This window comes from Lactuca serriola, chromosome 4 (genome assembly GCF_051521515.1).
Source record: "Lactuca serriola cultivar US96UC23 chromosome 4, Lser_US96UC23_V15, whole genome shotgun sequence".
Lineage (NCBI taxonomy): Eukaryota > Viridiplantae > Streptophyta > Magnoliopsida > Asterales > Asteraceae > Lactuca > Lactuca serriola.
In genome coordinates this window covers 60,495,623-60,515,028 of record NC_136411.1, presented here as the reverse complement: position 1 = coordinate 60,515,028, position 19,406 = coordinate 60,495,623, and positions in this window count along the sequence as shown.

Sequence of the window (19,406 nt, the reverse complement as noted above, 5' to 3'; positions counted from 1 at the left end):
ATGCGCGGATTTGGTCAATCTGTCGACAATGACCCATATGGTATCGAGTCCACTTGTCGTTTTGGGTAACTTGGTTATGAAGTCCATAGTAATCCGCTCCCATTTCCATTCTGGTATCTCTGGTTGTTGTAGTAATCCTGACGGTTTCTGATACTCGACCTTAACCTTAGCGCAAGTAAGACATTTACTCACGAAGGTAGCAATTTCTGCTTTCATGTTAGGCCACCAGTACTGCTTCTTAAGATCCAGATACATTTTATTTGAACCCGGGTGAACGGAATATCTTGAGTTGTGAGCCTCGGTCATGACTATGTTTCTGAAACCACCATGTTTCGGGGTCCAGATTCGGTCCATGAGATAGTAGGCTCCGCCACCCTTGACTTCTAGATTCTTCTCCATTCCTCGCAGGGATTCACCCGCCACATTTTCAGGTTGCAAAGCTTCCATTTGTGCTTCCTTAATTTGTGTGGATAAGTGGGAATGGATAGTCATGGTCAGAGATTTGACCCTCCGACCAGTGTATTCCTTTCGACTGAGGGCGTCGGCTACTACGTTGGCCTTGCTAGGATGATAACGAATTTCGCATTCGTAGTCATTCAGTAACTCAACCCATCGCCGTTGTCGCATGTTGAGTTCCTTTTGATCGAAAATGTGTTGAAGGCTCTTGTGATCGGTGAAAATAGTACTCTTTGTTCCGTATAAGTAGTGCCTCCAGATCTTTAGAGCAAATACCACTGCTCCTAACTCGAGATCGTGTGTCGTATAGTTCACTTCGTGTGTCTTAAGCTGTCGGGAGGCATAAGCGATAACCTTCCCTCTCTGCATAAGAACACAACCAAGTCCTTGATTTGACGCATCACAATACACTACGAAGTCTTCTATCCCTTCGGGGAGGGATAGTATTGGTGCGGTGCACAAGGCCTGCTTTAGTGTCTGGAATGCCTTCTCTTGTTTCGCTTCCCAGTCAAAGGCCACACCTTTCTGGGTTAATGTAGTAAGAGGTTTCGCAATGCTCGAAAAGTTCTTTATGAATCTGCGATAGTAGCCAGCTAGACCTAGAAATTGACGAATTTCTGTAGGTGTCTTTGGTGCCGACCAGTTCTCAATAGCCTTAATTTTGGAGGGGTCCACGTGTATACCTTTCTCGCTAACAACGTGGCCTAAAAATTCAACTCTTCGAATCCAAAATTTGCATTTAGAGAATTTCGCATAGAGTTTCTCCGTTCGCAGTGTTTCTAGGACTTTTCGTAGGTGCTGACTATGCTCTTCCTCACTTCGAGAGTAGATAAGTATATCATCGATAAAGATGATGACGAACTGATCCAAGTAAGGGCGGCATACCCTATTCATTAGGTCCATAATACTGCTGGTGCATTGGTTAATCCGAACGGCATCACTACAAATTCGTAGTGTCCATAACGAGTTCGGAAAGCTGTCTTTCTTCTTTACAAACAAGACCGGTTCTCCCCAAGGTGAGAAACTTGGTCTTATGAATCCTTTTTGAAGGAGTTCATTAAGTTGACTGGAAAGTTCTTGCATCTCTGCTGGTGCGAGACGGTAAGGCGACTTCGCTACTGGGGTAGCTCCTGGAACTAAGTCGATTCTGAACTCGACTTGGCATTGCGGTGGTAATCCTGGTAGTTCTTCTGGAAAGATATCGGGAAAGTCGCGTACTACCGGGATGCTCTTGATGTCCTTCAGTTCTTGACTTGTATCAACGATGTGCGCTAGGAATGCTCGACAATCCTTCCGCAAGCACTTTCGAGCTTGGATGCACGAAATGATGCGAAGGTTTGTACTAGATTTGTCGTCGTAGATAACTAAGGTTTCGTTGTTAGGGAGATTAAGACGGACTGCTTTCTCAAAGCACATGATGTCGGCGCGAAGAAGACTCAACCAATCCATGCCGACTATGACGTCGAAACTTTTAATTTGGACCGGCATGAGATTGATTGGGAAAGAATGGCCGTCTAAAGTTAACGTACAACCCATGTATATGCAATTAGTGTTTTCGGTTTTTCCATTGGCCATCTCTACAGTGAATGATTTTTCTAACTTGCTAGGTTTAGGTTTAAGTAAATGAATAAAGTTTTGACTCACGAAGCTTCTCTCCGCTCCACTATCGAATAATATGCATGCGTATGAATTATTGAGAAGGAACGTACCAGCAACTTTAGTTGGGTCAGCTACAACTTCGTCGTGGCCTATTGCCAAAACTCGTCCCACACCTCCGGTGCCTGCTGCCTTAGGACAGTTCCTCTTGTAGTGGCCCACCTCGCCACAACCGTAGAAAGTCTGCCCTACACCCGCACCGGGAACTTGAGTGATCGGCTTTGCGGGGTCCTTGCAGAAACGGGCTGTGTGTCCTTTCCTGTTGCAGTTGGCGCACTGCATTTCCCGACAAGGTCCATGGTGGTGGAAATTGCATTTGGTGCACTTTGGGAGGTTACCTATACAAGGCTTTGTTGGGTAGGTATTTGTAGGAGCTGTAGTAGGTACAGTAGCAGCATTCACCGAAACCAGTTGTTTCTTTGCGGATTCTTGGGAAGACCCACCTTTCCCTTTATTCCACACTCTTTTTCTGCCATTGTTGTTGTTGTTGTTGTTGTTTCCTTTCTGTGGTGCTGGTGCAGAAGTGGTTGAGTTCTGATGACCTCCATAGTCAATCAGAGATTGTGCCAGTTCCTTAGCACTTTCAAAGGTGTCAGGTTTAGAAGCTAACACGCTTGATCGCATTTGGGGCATCAGTCCCCAGATGTACCTTTCTATTTTCTTGCTCTCGGGAGCAATCATATCTGGACAAAGGATTGCCAGTTCGCAGAATCTGTTGGTATAAGTACCGATGTCGGTACCAACCATTGCGAGAGTCCATAGCTCGTGTTCAAGCTTTTGAATCTCTCCCCGTGGGCAGTATTCTCTCATCATCATGGCTTTCAGGCTCTCCCAGCTTATGGAGTTTGCCACGATTAGGGTAAGTACTTTAACGTGGCCATTCCACCAAGTTAAAGCTTTATCAAGAAGGGTGAAAGTTGCAAATTTGACCTTGATGTGCTCGGGACAGGAGCAGATTTCAAAGACTGCCTCCGTCCTTTCAATCCACTGCCTCAGGCCTATCACACCACCAGTTCCATAAAACATCCGAGGCTTGGCATTAGTGAAGTCCTTATAGGTGCATTCTCGAGGTGGTCCATGACTCTCGCCATGGTTGGATAGGTGTGTGCCAGATCCCGAGCCATTAGTACTCGAGTTATTGATCTGCGACATGGCAGCTGCCACCGCTGCGGTGACTGCTGCTTGAAACATTACAGCATCAAATTGGGGTGGTGGAGGTGGTGGTACAGGTGCTTCCTCACCGTTGTTTCGCCTTGGATTCCTACGCGGAGGCATCCTTCAACTATAGGTTGAAAAGACAAGGATAAGAATTTCATAGAATAGAAAATGTATGTGTCTCATGAACTAAATCGCTATAGTTCAATAACAGATGATAGTATGAATCTTAAAATAGAAGAATGAAAGTTATTTGTAAGACTGAAGGTATGAAACAAGTATTTGGTTTCACAAAGACCATTCAAGGTTTGAACGAAATACTTAACATAGTAGTAATAGTTCCACTTATATTAATATAAAAGTTGTTACAACGATCATGAAAATTTGACCCCTATAAGGGTCTCCGATTACAAAGTTCGAGAAATTTAAATACTTTTAGCCGAGGTCCTAAGCAATAAAAAAATTTGAGTCCTTGACAAGCACTACTTGCGACGTAGGTTGCGCTTGGAGCTTGACTCCGCATCTGATTGCTTTGACTCCATTAGACGCCTATCAAAAGCGGCTTGTTGTTCCCTCAGTTCAGCGAGGGCTGCAATCATTTGCGCTTGAAATGATTTGGTTTGGAATTGAGCGTTGTCTTGCATCTTATCCAGCCTACGGATGTTAGAAGTGTGAACCTGCACTTCCACGTTGATATCCCGGAGTCGACTAGCTTGAACTCCAGACTGATAGGACTGATTGGCTAACTTACCCACCATTACCGGGAGTGCTCGATCAGCCGAACCTCCGCCGCAGACATCATAGAAGTCCCGACACATGCCGTAAGGAGGGCGTAGGTTTTGCTGTTGGCTCCAATGGTGGAGGTGACTTCCCCAGACGGGAGTCGGTCCTTGAAAGTTCCTTACGAAGACGGGAGGTTGAATGGGTGGTGGATCGATAACTTCCGGCTCTGAGTCGGTACCAGAGTCATCACCCACTTCTATGGGTTCCTCGTCCTCTTCGGGATCATCTTCGATCCATCCTCCGTTGCCTTGTTTGAGAAAGTAGGGGTCGCCAGGGTGGTGAAATCCAGCCATTTGACTGTACGAGAAATAGGGTTATAAGAATGGAATAAAGTTGAAACATGCATAATATGTAAGTTAAACTAGTTTAGATCGCAAACACTCCTATAGTATTTTAATTCTTGTGTTTGATTCTTGTAATGGTTTGCTAAGGTTTGACTTGTTGCTTACTACGATCATTCCTCGATATACGTTGGTCCAATCTCGGGCAAATATAGTTGATCACGCTATATTTGTCCAAAATCTGATTACATATATCGAGTCTCAATCGTAGTGTCAACTTGTCTAAATACTTGTATAGTTGTATAACATGAAAATAATTCGTGGTATGCATGTAATTGTACTTAAATGAACTATCAATTTACGTTGAACGCAAAGTTGCTTAAGCGTAAAAAGAAAATTTGTTTTGTTTTGTCAGAGAGTATTAGTCCCTTAAGCATTTATAGTTTGTATATCTTATGTGGTTCGATATACTTAGTTCACTATAAACATTGCTCTGATACCAATCTGTCACACCCCCAAACCTGAACGGCGGAAACGTTCGGGGGCGGATGACTTCATGTGGTAACGTAACAAATGAATACATAGTAAAGAAAGCAATACAACCATCATATATATAATTGAAAGTTTACATTTGTCAAAAGTTAGATGTTCAAAACTTAATTACAATATGATGTTAAAAACACGAGATTAAACTGGCGCCGCAGCATCCCTTCATCAAAAGCGTAATGAATACCTGAAATTACTGATTTCCTGGGACATACAAGTAATTTTGAAAGAGTAGATCAGCATTTAAGCTGGTGAATTTCATAAGTATTTAAGTGAAAATGTTCAAATGAAATGAAATGTTTTATCTTTGTTTGTTTGTGTTTAGAAAATCCTATATTTTCTACTAGTATAAAAGTAGCCTTCACTCAAGACCAATGTTTGTCTCCAAAATGTATGTAAGTGTAAAATAACCAATGAGTTTGAAAACCTTGTAAATCAATGCATTTTTAATACCCCTTGTGAGTTTTATAACCATACTATTGACTCGGAATGCCTATACACAACGTTCTTCGGGCGTTGGAATGTTATGACGTTTGTCACCCCAAACGGTGGACTGCAGCTAACAGTCAGGGCGCGGGTTTGTCAAGCCCGTATAGATCTATACACAAACACCATGCTCCCCCTCCAAGGGATTCTGGTATATAATACAGGACTTGAAATGTGTACTCAAACGTACATGAAGTTAGTGTCTCACAAAATCGTGGTATAAAAAACAGATCTACTTGTTAAAATGTTACGTTTGTTCTTGTATACGAAAGTAAACTTCTTGAAATTCATGTTTCTAGTACATAAGAGATAGAAATTTGTTCGTAAAACTATACCTATTATAGTTTTCTAAAAGTGTGTCTTGTTTGTTTAGAAATACCTAGAAAAAGAATCACTTGTTTATGAAAGCATAGATTTTTGGTGTAGAGTCTAAGATAGACAAGAATAATCTAAGAAAAGTTTAGTTTATACATGCATTACAACAATTTTTATTTCAAAAGATAGAATGCTATTTTAACATATGTTATATATATATAAAAGTTCCTTAAAGGTTTATAAATCGCATGTGATTTGAATATATAACAGCATATAAAAGAGTTTCTTTATGTAACACACGATAATACTCATGTGTTTTACTTGTAATCCCCCCCCCCCCCTTGAAAGCATATAAAAGCATTTAGAATATTTAAAAAGGTTGATTAAGGGGTATGAAACTCACTTGAAAGTTTGAAGATAGCGAGATGGAAAACCGGGCAGAGTTTCGTCTCGGGAAACGGATTTTCCTCGGGATTCTCGGGAATCTCGGGAGTAAAATCGACCCTCGGGACTTGAGCCAAAAAGACCAGAGCTTCGGGTTTGAACGGGCACGGAAAACGAGACAAGATCGTGAGAGAGAGGAGAGAAATGAGCCCTTTTCTCGGAAGCCCTCGCATCCTATTTATAGGAAGGCTGAACCGCCTCGGTACACGGGGCGTACGCTTGTACGCAGCGCGTACGCGTACGTCATGCATGACCGAAGCCTCGATTGCCTCGGCTTTGGATGGGACGGGTTGCTGGGTACGCGGGTCGGATGGGACGGGTTGCTGGGGAGACGGGTCGGATGGGACAGCGGGTCGGACGGGACAGCGGGTCGGACGGGTCGGATACTTCGGACGGGTCGGACGGGTCGGATAGGGCGACGTGGACGATCAGAGGCCAAGTCTCTCGGGTACGCTGGGCGTACAGGGGTACGCAACGCGTACCCGGATGAGGACGCTGACTCCTCTTCGGATAAGGTCCGAAATTTTGATTTAAATAAATATATAATTTATTTAATAAACTTCAAAAATTCATATCTACGCGTTTTCGATGGTCTTTATATCTACGCGTAGGTGAGACTACGCTCTACAACTTTCGTTTAGACTCCGACGGCAAATTCCGAAATTATTTTTTATTATTTATTTTAAACTCATCGTGTTTAAGGAATTTCTTTGAAAATTCATAACTTCTTTATCTGATATCGGTTTTTGCCAGACTTTTTACCGCTGGAATACCATTGTCGAGACCTTCGATTCTCGTTTAGGTCATTCCGGCCAAAAGTCGCTCTTTCTCCGATTCGAGTTTTTAGCTGTCTGTTGCTAAGTCGAACTTGGAAAAATCATAACTTCGCTATATGAAGTCAGATTTGGGTGTTCTTTTCACGTACGATCATGGTTCAAAGACATTTAAACATAGAAGGAAATTAAATAGAACTATTTGTACATTTTATTATGAAAGTAAATTTTATTACCAAAAGTGGTTACAATACTTGACCCTTTTTGGTCATTACAAAGAGTTGAAATATCGGGTTGTCACACGTACCCCTCTATTACCGAAAAGAAGAACATCAACACAACTTATACATTAATTAAAACATCTTAGGAATAATGATAGCATGTTTATGCACTCTCACAGACAACATGGCTGGTTTCCATCACCCCGGAGATCCTTATTTCCCTAACCAGGTAAATAACGAATGGTTGGAAGAATCTGAAGAGGAACCCGAGGAGGAGCCTGAAGAGGAACCCGAGGAGGAGACTGAAGAGTAACCCGAGGAAGAAGCCGAGGATGGACCTGCTGAGCCAGTGGTGGACCAGGAAGAAGAGGAAGCCGAAAGAGGTCTCGAGGAGGAGCCCAAAAATGACGAAGATGGTGATTCGGACGCGGAGTCCGAAGTCATCAATCCCTTTACCCGATTAGGGTGCCCGCTTATCGGGTGGGCCCCACTAGTCCAACACCCCCTGGGTATTGATCTTTGGAGGTGGAGCAGACAGCAAGGACAACAACCCCCGTTCGGCATGTCACACAATTTCTATGACCTGAGGGATGGAGGACCGGTCGATCGTGCACTCCCGGTCATGGTGAGACGATTGCGGAACAGTGGCGACCTAGCTCAGAGCGCCACCAATCAGATGCACCAGATGCGGACTAGGGTTGAGCGAGCAGATCAGGAGACACGAGAGGTTATCCGAGAGTTCCACATGAGGCAGATAAGGTGGGAGGCTCGACTCCGAGATGCGGAACGACATGTGGCTTGCCGTCAGGGAGCGTCCACTTCCTCAGCACCACCCCCTGGCACATCCCACCATGACTAGGACTAGTTGTATCCATCTTTAGTATTATGCTACTATGATCTATGCTATGTACCATCGACTCTATGATTAAGTGATTACATTACTCATAGAGTCGTTACGCTGCCGAACTTGCACCACTTATGTATGCTCTTTCGAGCAAATTTTCATGTATCAAAGTGCGGATAATATTAATGGAAAATTTTATGTGTTCTACTGTAATGTTGTAATCTGCTATGTGTTATGTAACAGCCCGAAATTCAGGTTCGACCATTTAACCCTTCATTTATCCAAGTTGTCGTATTGGGTCCTTTGTGTTGAGTGTTAAGCTTGTGAATATGCTGGGCATACAAGGAGTACGCTGCGCGTACTCGCACACTTATTTTGTACGCGGTTCCATCCGGGTACGCTGGGCGTACCTAAGGTTATGCCGGGCGTAATCGGCCTAGACTCAAAACCCTAATATGACTTGAGGGCTATAAAAGGAATGAGATGGTCTTGTCCCTCAGCCACCATCTTTCAGAAAGAAACCCTAAGAGAGCATTTCCTTCGTTTTTAGCTTGGGTGTGAGTGTTCTAAGCTTCAAAGTGTCATTTCAAGGTGGTGAAAGAGAAGAGGAGACCATTGTGGAGACTAGAAGTTTGTGGACAAGTGTAGATCTGAGGACTACAAAGGTTGGAGCTTCTTCCTGAGGTAAAAAGTTCATATCTTGCCTTGTAGTTTATATGGTGTGCTTCTTGGACTAATTTCTAGGGTTTTTGGTCCCAAGATGGAGACTTTATGAGCAAGTAGTCTCCATTGGCCTAGATCTATCATATTCCAGAACAATATGAGTTGTATGTTCATAAAAATGCAATCTTGGACGTGGATGTTAAGCCATACATGAGATCTAGACTCTTGGAGGAGAAAGGAAAGGTGTTAGAGGGTGTGGGGAACCTTTATAGCCATGCAAGGGCTTAAAGGTTTCGACTTTATGGATTAAGAGGTATTAAATTGGCTAGATCTGGAATATGGGGTTATGTCTTAATCGTTTAAGACATTAGGATGAGGACGTGAGAAACTGGGATGTACGCTGGGCGTAATCCCAGTACGCGCCGCTTAGTGGGTCGCGTTCCCCGTTTCTGGAATGCAAGGGTACGCTCCGCGTACAGGAGCTGGTACGCCCCGCGTACTGCTTGCTGTTGACTTTTGTTGACTTTTAGGGTTTTGGTCAACATGTGGACTTTTGATTCAAGGAGGGGTGAAATGGTCTTTTACCCTTCTGTGGGATAGTGGAAAAGGGTGTAGCTTAGTCTTGGAAGCCGATAATAATTAGAATGATTATTTGTTGTGATTAAGTGAGGCTAGGTCGTTGTTTCGAGATTCAGAGATATCGAGCGCGTGAGATTCTAGACATCATACGAGGTGAGTCTTCTCACTATACTGTACCTGGAAAGGTACCTATGTGTGACCGTAAGGTCTTGTATGCTCTGAGATGCATGTTTTGTATGATATGCGTTGTATGTTCTATATGCGTTATGTATGTGACATGTATGCTATGTATGATATGGGCCGGAATGCATTATGACGTGGACCTAAAGGTCAGGGAGTCATGGACCGGAAGGTCGACACGAGTAGGACCGGAAGGTCTACTGGGATTGGGATGGAAGTCCCCTGAGACACATGGGCCGGAAGGTCGTGTAGAGTATGGCTTGGAAAGGCGTATGTGTGTAAGGGTATTTTGGGGAACTCACAAAGCATTTATGCTTACAATTGTTGTGTTATGTGTTTCAGGTACTAGCGAGGACCATGGGAAGGCGCCGACGTGACTCGTACACACTAGAGAGAGGATTTGACTTTTGTGATCTTGGGATACGATATGTTTTGATAACTATTGTTGGATATTTTGAAAATATTTTATGTGAAAATGGTTGTTACAAAATAAAAATTTTGTTTTGAAAATTACGTTGTTACATGTTATATATCCATGATTGTATACTAATTTGTGAAATTACTTATGTTCATGCCACACACCTAGTTTATAGGACCATAATCTCACAAAAACCATAGGCACTCAACATCTTTCCGTTCCATGACAGAAAGATGCCTAAACGACCAACCCGCGGAAACCCTAGGCCAACCCCACCCGAAGTCGACTCAGCTGCATTCCAAGAAGCTGTATTTGTTGCGGTCACTGCAGCCATGGCACAAATTCACCAAGGGAACAATGGAGGAGTCAAAGGATAAGGGGCTGGAAGTTCGAACAACAGGATAAATCAAGGACCTACCAGGACGTGCTCCTACAAGGATTTCACCAATGCCAAGCCACGAACCTTTAACATCACTGGAGGAATGTTAACCCTGAAAAGATGGATTGAGAAGGTGGAATCGGTGTTCGAGATATGTGAATGCCCTGAGGAGATGAAGGTAAAGTTTGCCGCATGCACTCTTGTTGACCATGGTCTCACTTGGTGGAATGGACACGTAGAAGCCATGACTCTTCCCGTAGCCAATTCCATGCCATGGGCAGAGATGAAAGAAATGTTGATGGCTGTGTACTGCCCTCATGGCGAAATTCAGAAAATGGAGCAAGAGTTGTGGAATCTCACCGTCTGAAACTCTGATATAGATGCGTACATATCAAGGTGTAGCGAACTGTCTCTGTTGTGCCCTGGCATGATCACTTCGGAGGGAAAGAAAATCGATCGATTCATCTGGGGACTAACCTCCCTAATCGAAGGAAATGTTATAGCTGCAAATCCCGAAACCTTCGACAGTGCCAAGAGATTGGCCAAGAAACTGTACGACCACAACAACAAGAAGGCTGAGAAGCCAGTGGAGGCTGAGGGTAAGAAGGAAAGAGACAACAAGAAAGGAAAGAACAACAAGAGGAAAGGGCTTCAAGGCTCGGAATCGTCCAAGAAGCAACAAACAGTGACAGTCAATGCTGCAACCACCCAAGTTCCATCCACACCACATGCTCCAGCCTCAGCTGCTCCAAGTGCTCCTAGGCAATATTCCGGTAATCTTCCTAGGTGCAACAAGTGCGGTCTCCATCACAATGGAGAATGCAGAGAAATACATTGCACCGGTTGCAATCGGAAGGGTCACACAACAAGGTATTGTCGAACCCACCCACCCCAGAATCAACAACAAAGAAACAACAACAACAAGAACAACAGCAACAACAACAACACCAACAATGGCGGCAATAACACATGGTCAAGCCCCACCTGCTATGGATGTGGAAAGACTGGGCATATCCGTCGAAACTGCCCCAACACCAACAACCCTAGGAACGGAGGAGCAAGAAGGGTGATAGCTATGGGACAAAGAGAAGCGGTTCAGGATCCCGCTGTTGTTACCGGTACGTTTCTCTTAAACCACACTTATGCATGCATCCTATTTGATACCGGAGCAGAGCGAAGTTTTGTGAGCAATAAATTTAAAAACTTGTTAAAACAACAACCCCAGAACCTCGATGAAACCTTCACGGTGGAAATGGCTAATGGGAAAATAGAATCCATCGGGGAAATTTATATCGGATGTACCCTAGCCTTAAATCATCATGTCTTTCAAATAAACTTAATGCCTATTTCCATTAGGAGTTTCGATCTGATTATTGGCATGGATTGGTTAAGCCCCCACCATGCCGAAGTTATGTGTCACGAGAAGGCCGTTCGCCTTCACCTTCCAAATTGCGAAACCCTAATTGTATACGGAGACAAACCCCGCACGAACCTTCGTCTTATCGCGTGCATCAAGGCACAAAAGTATCTGCAAAAGAAAGACTTGACGTTCCTAGCTCATATAGTAGACAAATCCAAGGAAGAGGCCAATATTTGAGATATTCCAGTAGCTTGCGAATTCCCGGATGTCTTCCCTGATGATCTTCCGGGGATACCCCCAGAAAGACAAATTGAATTTCGAATTGACCTTGTGCCAGGAGCCACTCCCATCACTAAATCACCTTACCGATTAGCTCCTGCAGAGATGCAAGAATTGTCCAGTCAACTCAGCGAACTTTTGGATAAAGGATTCATCCGACCCAGTTTCTCACCATGGGGAGCTCCAGTTCTCTTTGTCAAGAAGAGGGTAGGATCTTTTAGGATGTGCATTGATTACAAAGAACTAAATAAGATCACCGTCAAAAATCGCTATCCACCCCCGCAAATCTATGATCTATTCGACCAGCTCCAAGGAGCAAGCTATTTCTCTAAAATAGATCTGCGATCTAGATACCACCAAGTCAAGGTCCGGGAAGAGGATGTCCCCAAAACCGCTTTCCGAACTCGATATGAGCATTATGAATTTGTTGTAATGCCCTTCGGTTTAACGAATGCCCCTGCCGCATTCATGGACCTAATGAATCGAATCTGCCGACCATTCCTCGACAACTTTGTCATTGTTTTCATTGACGACATTCTAGTTTACTCTCAAAGCGAAGAAGAGCATGGCCAACATCTTCGAAAAATCTTGGAAACCCTGCGAACTGAAAAGCTATACGCGAAGCTCTCTAAGTGTGAGTTCTGGCTTCGTAGTGTGAACTTTTTGGGTCATGTTGTTAGCCAAGAAGGAATACACGTGGATCCTTTTAAGGTCAAAGCCATCGAAGGATGGGCAGTTCCAACAACACCCACAAAAATTCGCCAATTTCTGGGTCTCGCAGGCTATTACAGGAGATTCATCTAGAATTTCTCTAAGGCAGCCAAACCGCTTACCATGCTTACACAAAAGGGTGTACCCTTCGAATGGATGGACAAACAAGAAGCTGCATTCCAAACTCTGAAGCAGGCACTCTGCAGTGCGCCAGTGCTATCATTACCAGAAGGAACAGAAGATTTCGTAGTATACTGCGATACGTCAAATCAAGGTTTAGGTTGTGTACTTATGCAGCGTGGGAAGGTGATAGCTTATGCATCACGACAGCTAAAAACACACGAAGTGAATTATACAACCCACGATCTGGAATTGGGAGCTATGGTCTTCACCTTAAAAATCTTGAGGCACTACCTGTACAGTACAAAGTGCACCATTTTTACGGACCACAAGAGCCTCCAGTATATCCAAAATCAAAAAGAGTTGAACATGAGGCAATGAAGATGGGTTGAGTTACTAAACGATTATGAGTGTGAAATCAAGTACCACCCAGGCAAGGCTAATGTGGTAGCTGATGCCTTGATTCGGAAAGAATACTCAAATGATCGTGTGAGAACTCTCTCGATAACCATCCAATCCCACTTAACCTCTCAGATCAGGGCAGCCCAGTTCGATGCCATGAAGGCAGAGAACAAAACAAGCGAAGCATTATGTGGAATGGAAAAGAATCTCGAAGTGAAAGAGGACAGAGCATACTATTTCATGAACCGCATTTGGATCCCTAAACTTGGGGGATTCAGAGAGGTAGTCATGAATGAAGCCCACAAGACGCGATACTCCATCCATCCGGGTTCAAACAAAATGTACTTGGATATTAAGCAACATTATTGGTGGCCTAACATGAAGGCAGAGATTGCCACCTATGTTAGCAAATGCCTTACTTGCGCTAAAGTAAAGGTGGAATATCAGAATCCCTCGAGACTATTGCAGCAACCAGTAATTCCCGAGTGGAAATGGGAGAGGATTACTATGAACTTTGTGACCAAGCTACCCAAGTCATCGGATGGTTTGGACATGATCTGCGTAATAGTTGATAGATTAACGAAATCCGCCCATTTCCTCCCAATAAAAGAATCATAAAAGATGGAGCGCCTGACAAGAATCTACATCAAAGAAATGGTGAGACTCAACGGAGTACCCGTATCTATCATCTCAGATAGAGATAGTAGATTTACTTCCCGCTTTTGGCAATCGCTTCAGAAAGCTATGGGAACACAACTTGACATGAGCACTGCCTACCACCCACAAACGGATGGCCAAAGCGAGCGAACCATTCAGACACTTGAAGACATGCTTCGCACATGTGTGATAGACTTTAGGAAGTCATGGGATACTGATACAACAACAGTTACCACATGAGCATCAAAGTTGCTCCTTTCGAGGTGATGTATGGACGTAAATATAGATCACCGTTGTGTAGGACTGAGGTAGGTGACACCCAGCTAGCGAAAGAACTGACATCAGACAAGACGTTAACGGGACCAGAGATCATACGTGAAACAACAGAAAAGATAGTTCAAATCAGAGCTCGACTACAAGCATCATGCGACCGACAGAAGAGCTACGCTGATAAACGATGAAATCCCTTGGAGTTTCAAGTCGGAGATCGGGTGTTGTTAAAAGTCTCTCCATGGAAAGGGGTTATTCGTTTTGGAAGACTGGGAAAATTAAGTCCAAGATACATTGGACCTTTCGAGATTCTTGCCCAAATTGGTCCAATGGCCTATGGACTGCTGCAACCCACTGAGCTCAGCAGTGTACACCCCGTGTTCCATGTTTCCAATCTAAAGAAGTGCTTATCCGATGAAACCATCTTAATTCCCCTTGATGAGATAGAAATCAACGAGAATCTCCTGTTTGTCGAGGAACCAGTTGAAATCATCGACAGGGAGGTGAAGCGTACTAAGCAAAGCCGAATTCCGATTGTGAAGGTACGGTGGAACGCGAAGCGTGGGCCAGAATTCACATGGGAACGCGAAGATCAGATGAAGCAGAAGTACCCTCACCTATTCTCGCATTCTCAAATCTAGCTTTCAAAAGAATTTCGGGACGAAATTCCCTCTAACGGAGGGATGATGTCACAACTAGGAATTTGGTGCCTTGTAAACATTGAGCAATGATAACAAATGTGAACCAACAATGTGAAAGAATGTATGATGCTTATTCAATAACAACAAAACTTCCATCAAAAGCTTTATAAGAGCACATCAAATAGTCAACAAAAGGTTGGAAGCCCTAAAAATCCCGGTTTAAGTCCATTTTGGACTAGGATTTCCTTATTGGGCCTAATGGACCAATAAGTTTCCAATTTGATATCTTTGGGCTTAGAACTCTTATATGGGATCTAATTTGGAACCACCTTCATTTATTTTAACATTTTGGGCCATATTGGGCCTAGAATGAAATAAAATACTATTGGGATTATTGGATTGCGTCATGGGCTCGGTCCTTAGCCCAGTTTTGATTGCCGGTATTGGGCCTGTGCCAACCGTGCACTTTTATGTTCTAGGGTTTAGTATATAAGTTGCATGCATGCAGTCTTTGTAATTAACGCTTTTATAATTTTTCTCTTTGAGTTTTGTAAACCCTAGCATGCCTCTACAGTGGAAGTTCTTATCGAGCTCTGCTGAGGCATGACTTTATTGAATCATAAGCACATATTTGATTCTATTATGTGTTCATTCTCTTATTGTATTTGTCTTGTTTGATTTTCGTATTCATACCTGTTAAAGATCTAATCGATCTAGAGTTTAATTCTCATCAATTAGTATCGGAGCAGGAGACTGTGTAATTCATACACATCTCTTCTGTCGAAGAATGTATTAGGGTTTTTAATTCCACATTGATTGATATTAATTGAGCCGTCATTCCAAATTGACGTATCTCATTAATTGTTGATCTAACCCTAACGATATATTACAAGTCTGATCTTTTATAGGTAATCGATCAAAAGTCATTACAATGTCCATGGATGATTCACAAACCAATCCAATCAACATCTCCAACAGCATTGGTTCCACAACAAGGATACCAATCTTGTATACACAAGACTATGAAGTTTGGACTCATCACTTTGAAGATTATGTGATTGGATCAAAGGATAATGGATACTTGATCTGGGAAGCTATCACTCTTGGCCCATTCGCTCACTCAAGCACCTTTAAGATTGTCAAAACTCAGAAGGAGTACAATCAGCTTATTAACGATGTCAAAGATATTCCTCAAGACGAGAAGGAAAAGTTTCAATGCAACATCAAGGCATTGAGGATGATAAGGTTTGCCTTGTAGTCAGATACGTTTCGTTTGGTAAGTTCTTGCGCCACTGCTAAAGAGATTTGGGACAGATTAAAAGAATTGTATTCCACTGACGAAGACTTGGAACATTCAATTCAAACTCTCTTGCTCTCTGAATTTGGAGACTTTAAGTAGAAGCCTGAAGAGAAACTTGTTCAAACCTTTGATCGCTTCAATCATCTTTTAAGAAAAATGATGAAGCATGAGATTGAAAGGAAAGTCATCGAACAAAAGGTTACTTTCATGAACAGTCTCAGATCCGAATGGATGGCTGTTGTATCTACAGTCAAAGCTCATGAACAATTCAAGTCATATTCTTTGGCGAAACTGGTGGGAATTCTGAAATCCCATGAAAGTGCACTATCTAAGGAAATGAATATGGTTTCCAGTTTGGGCTCTTTAGCTCTTGTCTCTAAAGGAAAAAGCTCGGTTGAAGAAGAAGATGAATTGGATCTTGCCGACTATGATCTAACCAGTGAGGAATATGCCATGATGGTATCTAATCCAAGAAAATTCATTAAAAGGAAGTTCCCATCCAACAAGAACCTAAACTGGCAGGGAAGTTACAGCGCAGAAAAGATCAAGGAGGAACCTAAGATGGGGTCAAAGTCTGAAGAGTCAAAGAAAGAAGGGAAAGTTGGTGGAGACTCAGGATTTGATTGCCATTACTGTGGAGGCAAGAACCATTTTGCAAAAGATTGTATGCTGAAAAGGAAAGAAGAAAAGATAAATGATGAAGATGAGGAAGCAAGCCTCCTGAGAAGACTGGAGGAAATCAAGAAAAGAAAGTCTGCTGCTAACAATACTACTATGAATGCTTTAATTATGCAGGATACAGACAACCATGATGAATTTGGTGGTGTGGAAGTTTGGTCCAAAGATTCGGAGGATGAAGAAGTCAGGAAGCCCACTCATGGGAAAGCTATGCTTGTAAAAGAAGAACCTGTAATAGGAAGGTGCTTTGTGGTGACTGAAGGTGTGTCTCAAATGAGAGGATATACAACCGACGGGGGAATGGAAGGCAAGAAGAAGCGAGATGACAGGTGTTTCGCTGCCAAGCCTGTTAGTGCACAGATTAACGAATGTGATGAGTTGATCAAGAAGGTACAAAATATTCTTGCTTCTCTAGAAATACCTGTTACTAACTATGAAAAGGAATTAAATAACTTAAAATCAAAATTTTCAAGCATAAGTAGCAGTCTCACCCAAACCCGTGTCACAAATTCTAACCTAACTGATCAAATCAGCAGGATTTCATCAAAGTGTGAAGAAAGGAGAATGTGGATCGAGCAGAAGGAGAAGGGGTTGATTAGGTCTAAGGATGATTCAATTTATTTGCAAAGAGACAATCTTAAACTTCTTAAACAACAAAATGTGTTTTGTTTGATTGCTAAAAGACATTATTTTAATATCACTCAGTTACATCTTGATTGTGAAATAGGAAAGATGATACATCGCATGATTTTAACCTTCCTTGAGTTAAAGGAGGATGAAATCGATGCTGAAGCCTACAACTGTGAAAGCGTTGTATCTTCTGATGAAGTCTCTCCTGCATATAAAATTGGTCTTGACAAAATTGAGTTCTACATAAAGTCCAAGGACCACAAGGACATGCTTAAAAATCTGTTAGACGAAAATGATAGATTGAAATTAAGAACCGAAACTGTATAGAAATTTGACTCGTTGAATGCCAAATTGAGTTCAGAAAATAAACTTGATGTTGAAAATGCATCTGAACTTAATGAGGATGATGATCTTAGTGAATTATATGTAGAAGATTTGGTGGACTGTTCTGAATTTGTCAAGAGCGAACCTGAAACACGTAAAAATTTGATTTCTGAAAACTCTGTGGAGTTTGCTCGCTCGTCAACAGACAAGACCAAAACTCTTAAAGAAAAAGCTGTTATGTATCAACAGGTACAAACCACTCCAAATCAAGTCTACACGGTCCCTGGTGTCACTCCACAACAAACTGCAGAATTGACAGCTATGGTGGAAGAAGATGATGCTGCCGGATGTGACGAGTACTTCTGGTCAGCACCAATAGAAAACGCAGATGAGACGAACGGCCTATCTCAGAAGACTTCATGGAGAGTGTAAGGAAGATATGTACCCAAACCTCTAAATGAGCCTGCAATATATGATGTGCCAAGCACAAGTGGAACCAAAACCTCAACGGGCGAACCTATGCAAACCACTAGCGACACATCCTCAACAAAGAGTGACAACTATGCTCCTGCTTCATGGAAAAAGGCTAACATCCACAGGAATCCAAAACAGGTGGCTGACCAAAAACACAAACAAAATCTGAAATATAAGAAGAATCTCTCGGAAAGGAAATAGTTTTGGAGATTGCAAAATCCACATTATGTAAGGATTGAAAAGAAGCACAAATCCCAAGAGGAATCAAGGAACAGAAAGGGTAGTTTCCGTCCCACACCCGAAAGGAACCAAAAGGGTAGTTTCGGTTCTCGTGACAATATCAACCGAAAGGATGGTTTCGGTCCCTCGACCAAAAGGAACCGTCCCTCGACTGAAAGGAACCGAAAGGAGAGTTTCGGTCCCTCGACCGAAAGGAACCGAAAGGAGAGTTTCGGTCCCCCATCCAATAACAACCGAAAGAGCGGTTTCGGTCCGTCATCCAATAACAACCGAAAGAGAGGTTTTGGTCCTTCACCTAATAGCAACCGAAAGAGCGGTTGCGGTCCTTCACCCAATAGCAACCGAAATAATGGTTTCGGTCCTCATCCCTCCAAGTTCAGTCAGACACACAGAAGATCAAATGACACTTCCAAACCCAACACCTCTAATTCTAGTTTTCTTTCGTCAAAAGATTTAAAGGGAAAAAGAAAGCTCTTTCCAGAAGATAACAAACGTCCAAAAGAGATCCAAAAGAATGCTGACGTCAACACCACAAATCCCAATCCTACTGAATCTAAACCAACCAAAATTAAAGTTTTCACCATAAAAAGAAAAGATGAAACAACTTTAATTAAACATACTTACTTGGTTGATATTTCTCTTACTATTCCCTGTTCTGTAAAAGGCTCACAAGGACCCAAGAAACTTTGGGTTCCTAAATCTGCTTAAAATTTTGCAGGTTATTCGTGACGAGCAGTTCGACGAAGAATGGTACATTGATAATGGCTGCTCTCGTTACATGACAGGGAGGAAGGAAGAATTAAGGGAGTTTCGGTCTCTTAAGGATGGTGGCATTGTGAAATACGGAAAAAACTCATTCGGTACTATCAAAGCCTATGGAATGATCACTAATGGCGAGTGCTCTATAAGAAAAGTGGCTTATGTTGAAGAGCTCCAACACAACCTTATCAGCGTATCACAGCTGGTAGTTGGCACTGGATTGAAAGTATCATTTGATGATGAAGGCTCAGAGATTATCGAGAAGAAATCTAATAATGTTCTGCTGAAGTCAAAGCGAAAAGGGGAAACGTACCCTTTGAACCTCAACCCCATTCGAGGCAAACCAGCAGTTTGCTTACTCACTAAAGCTCAATCAGATGAA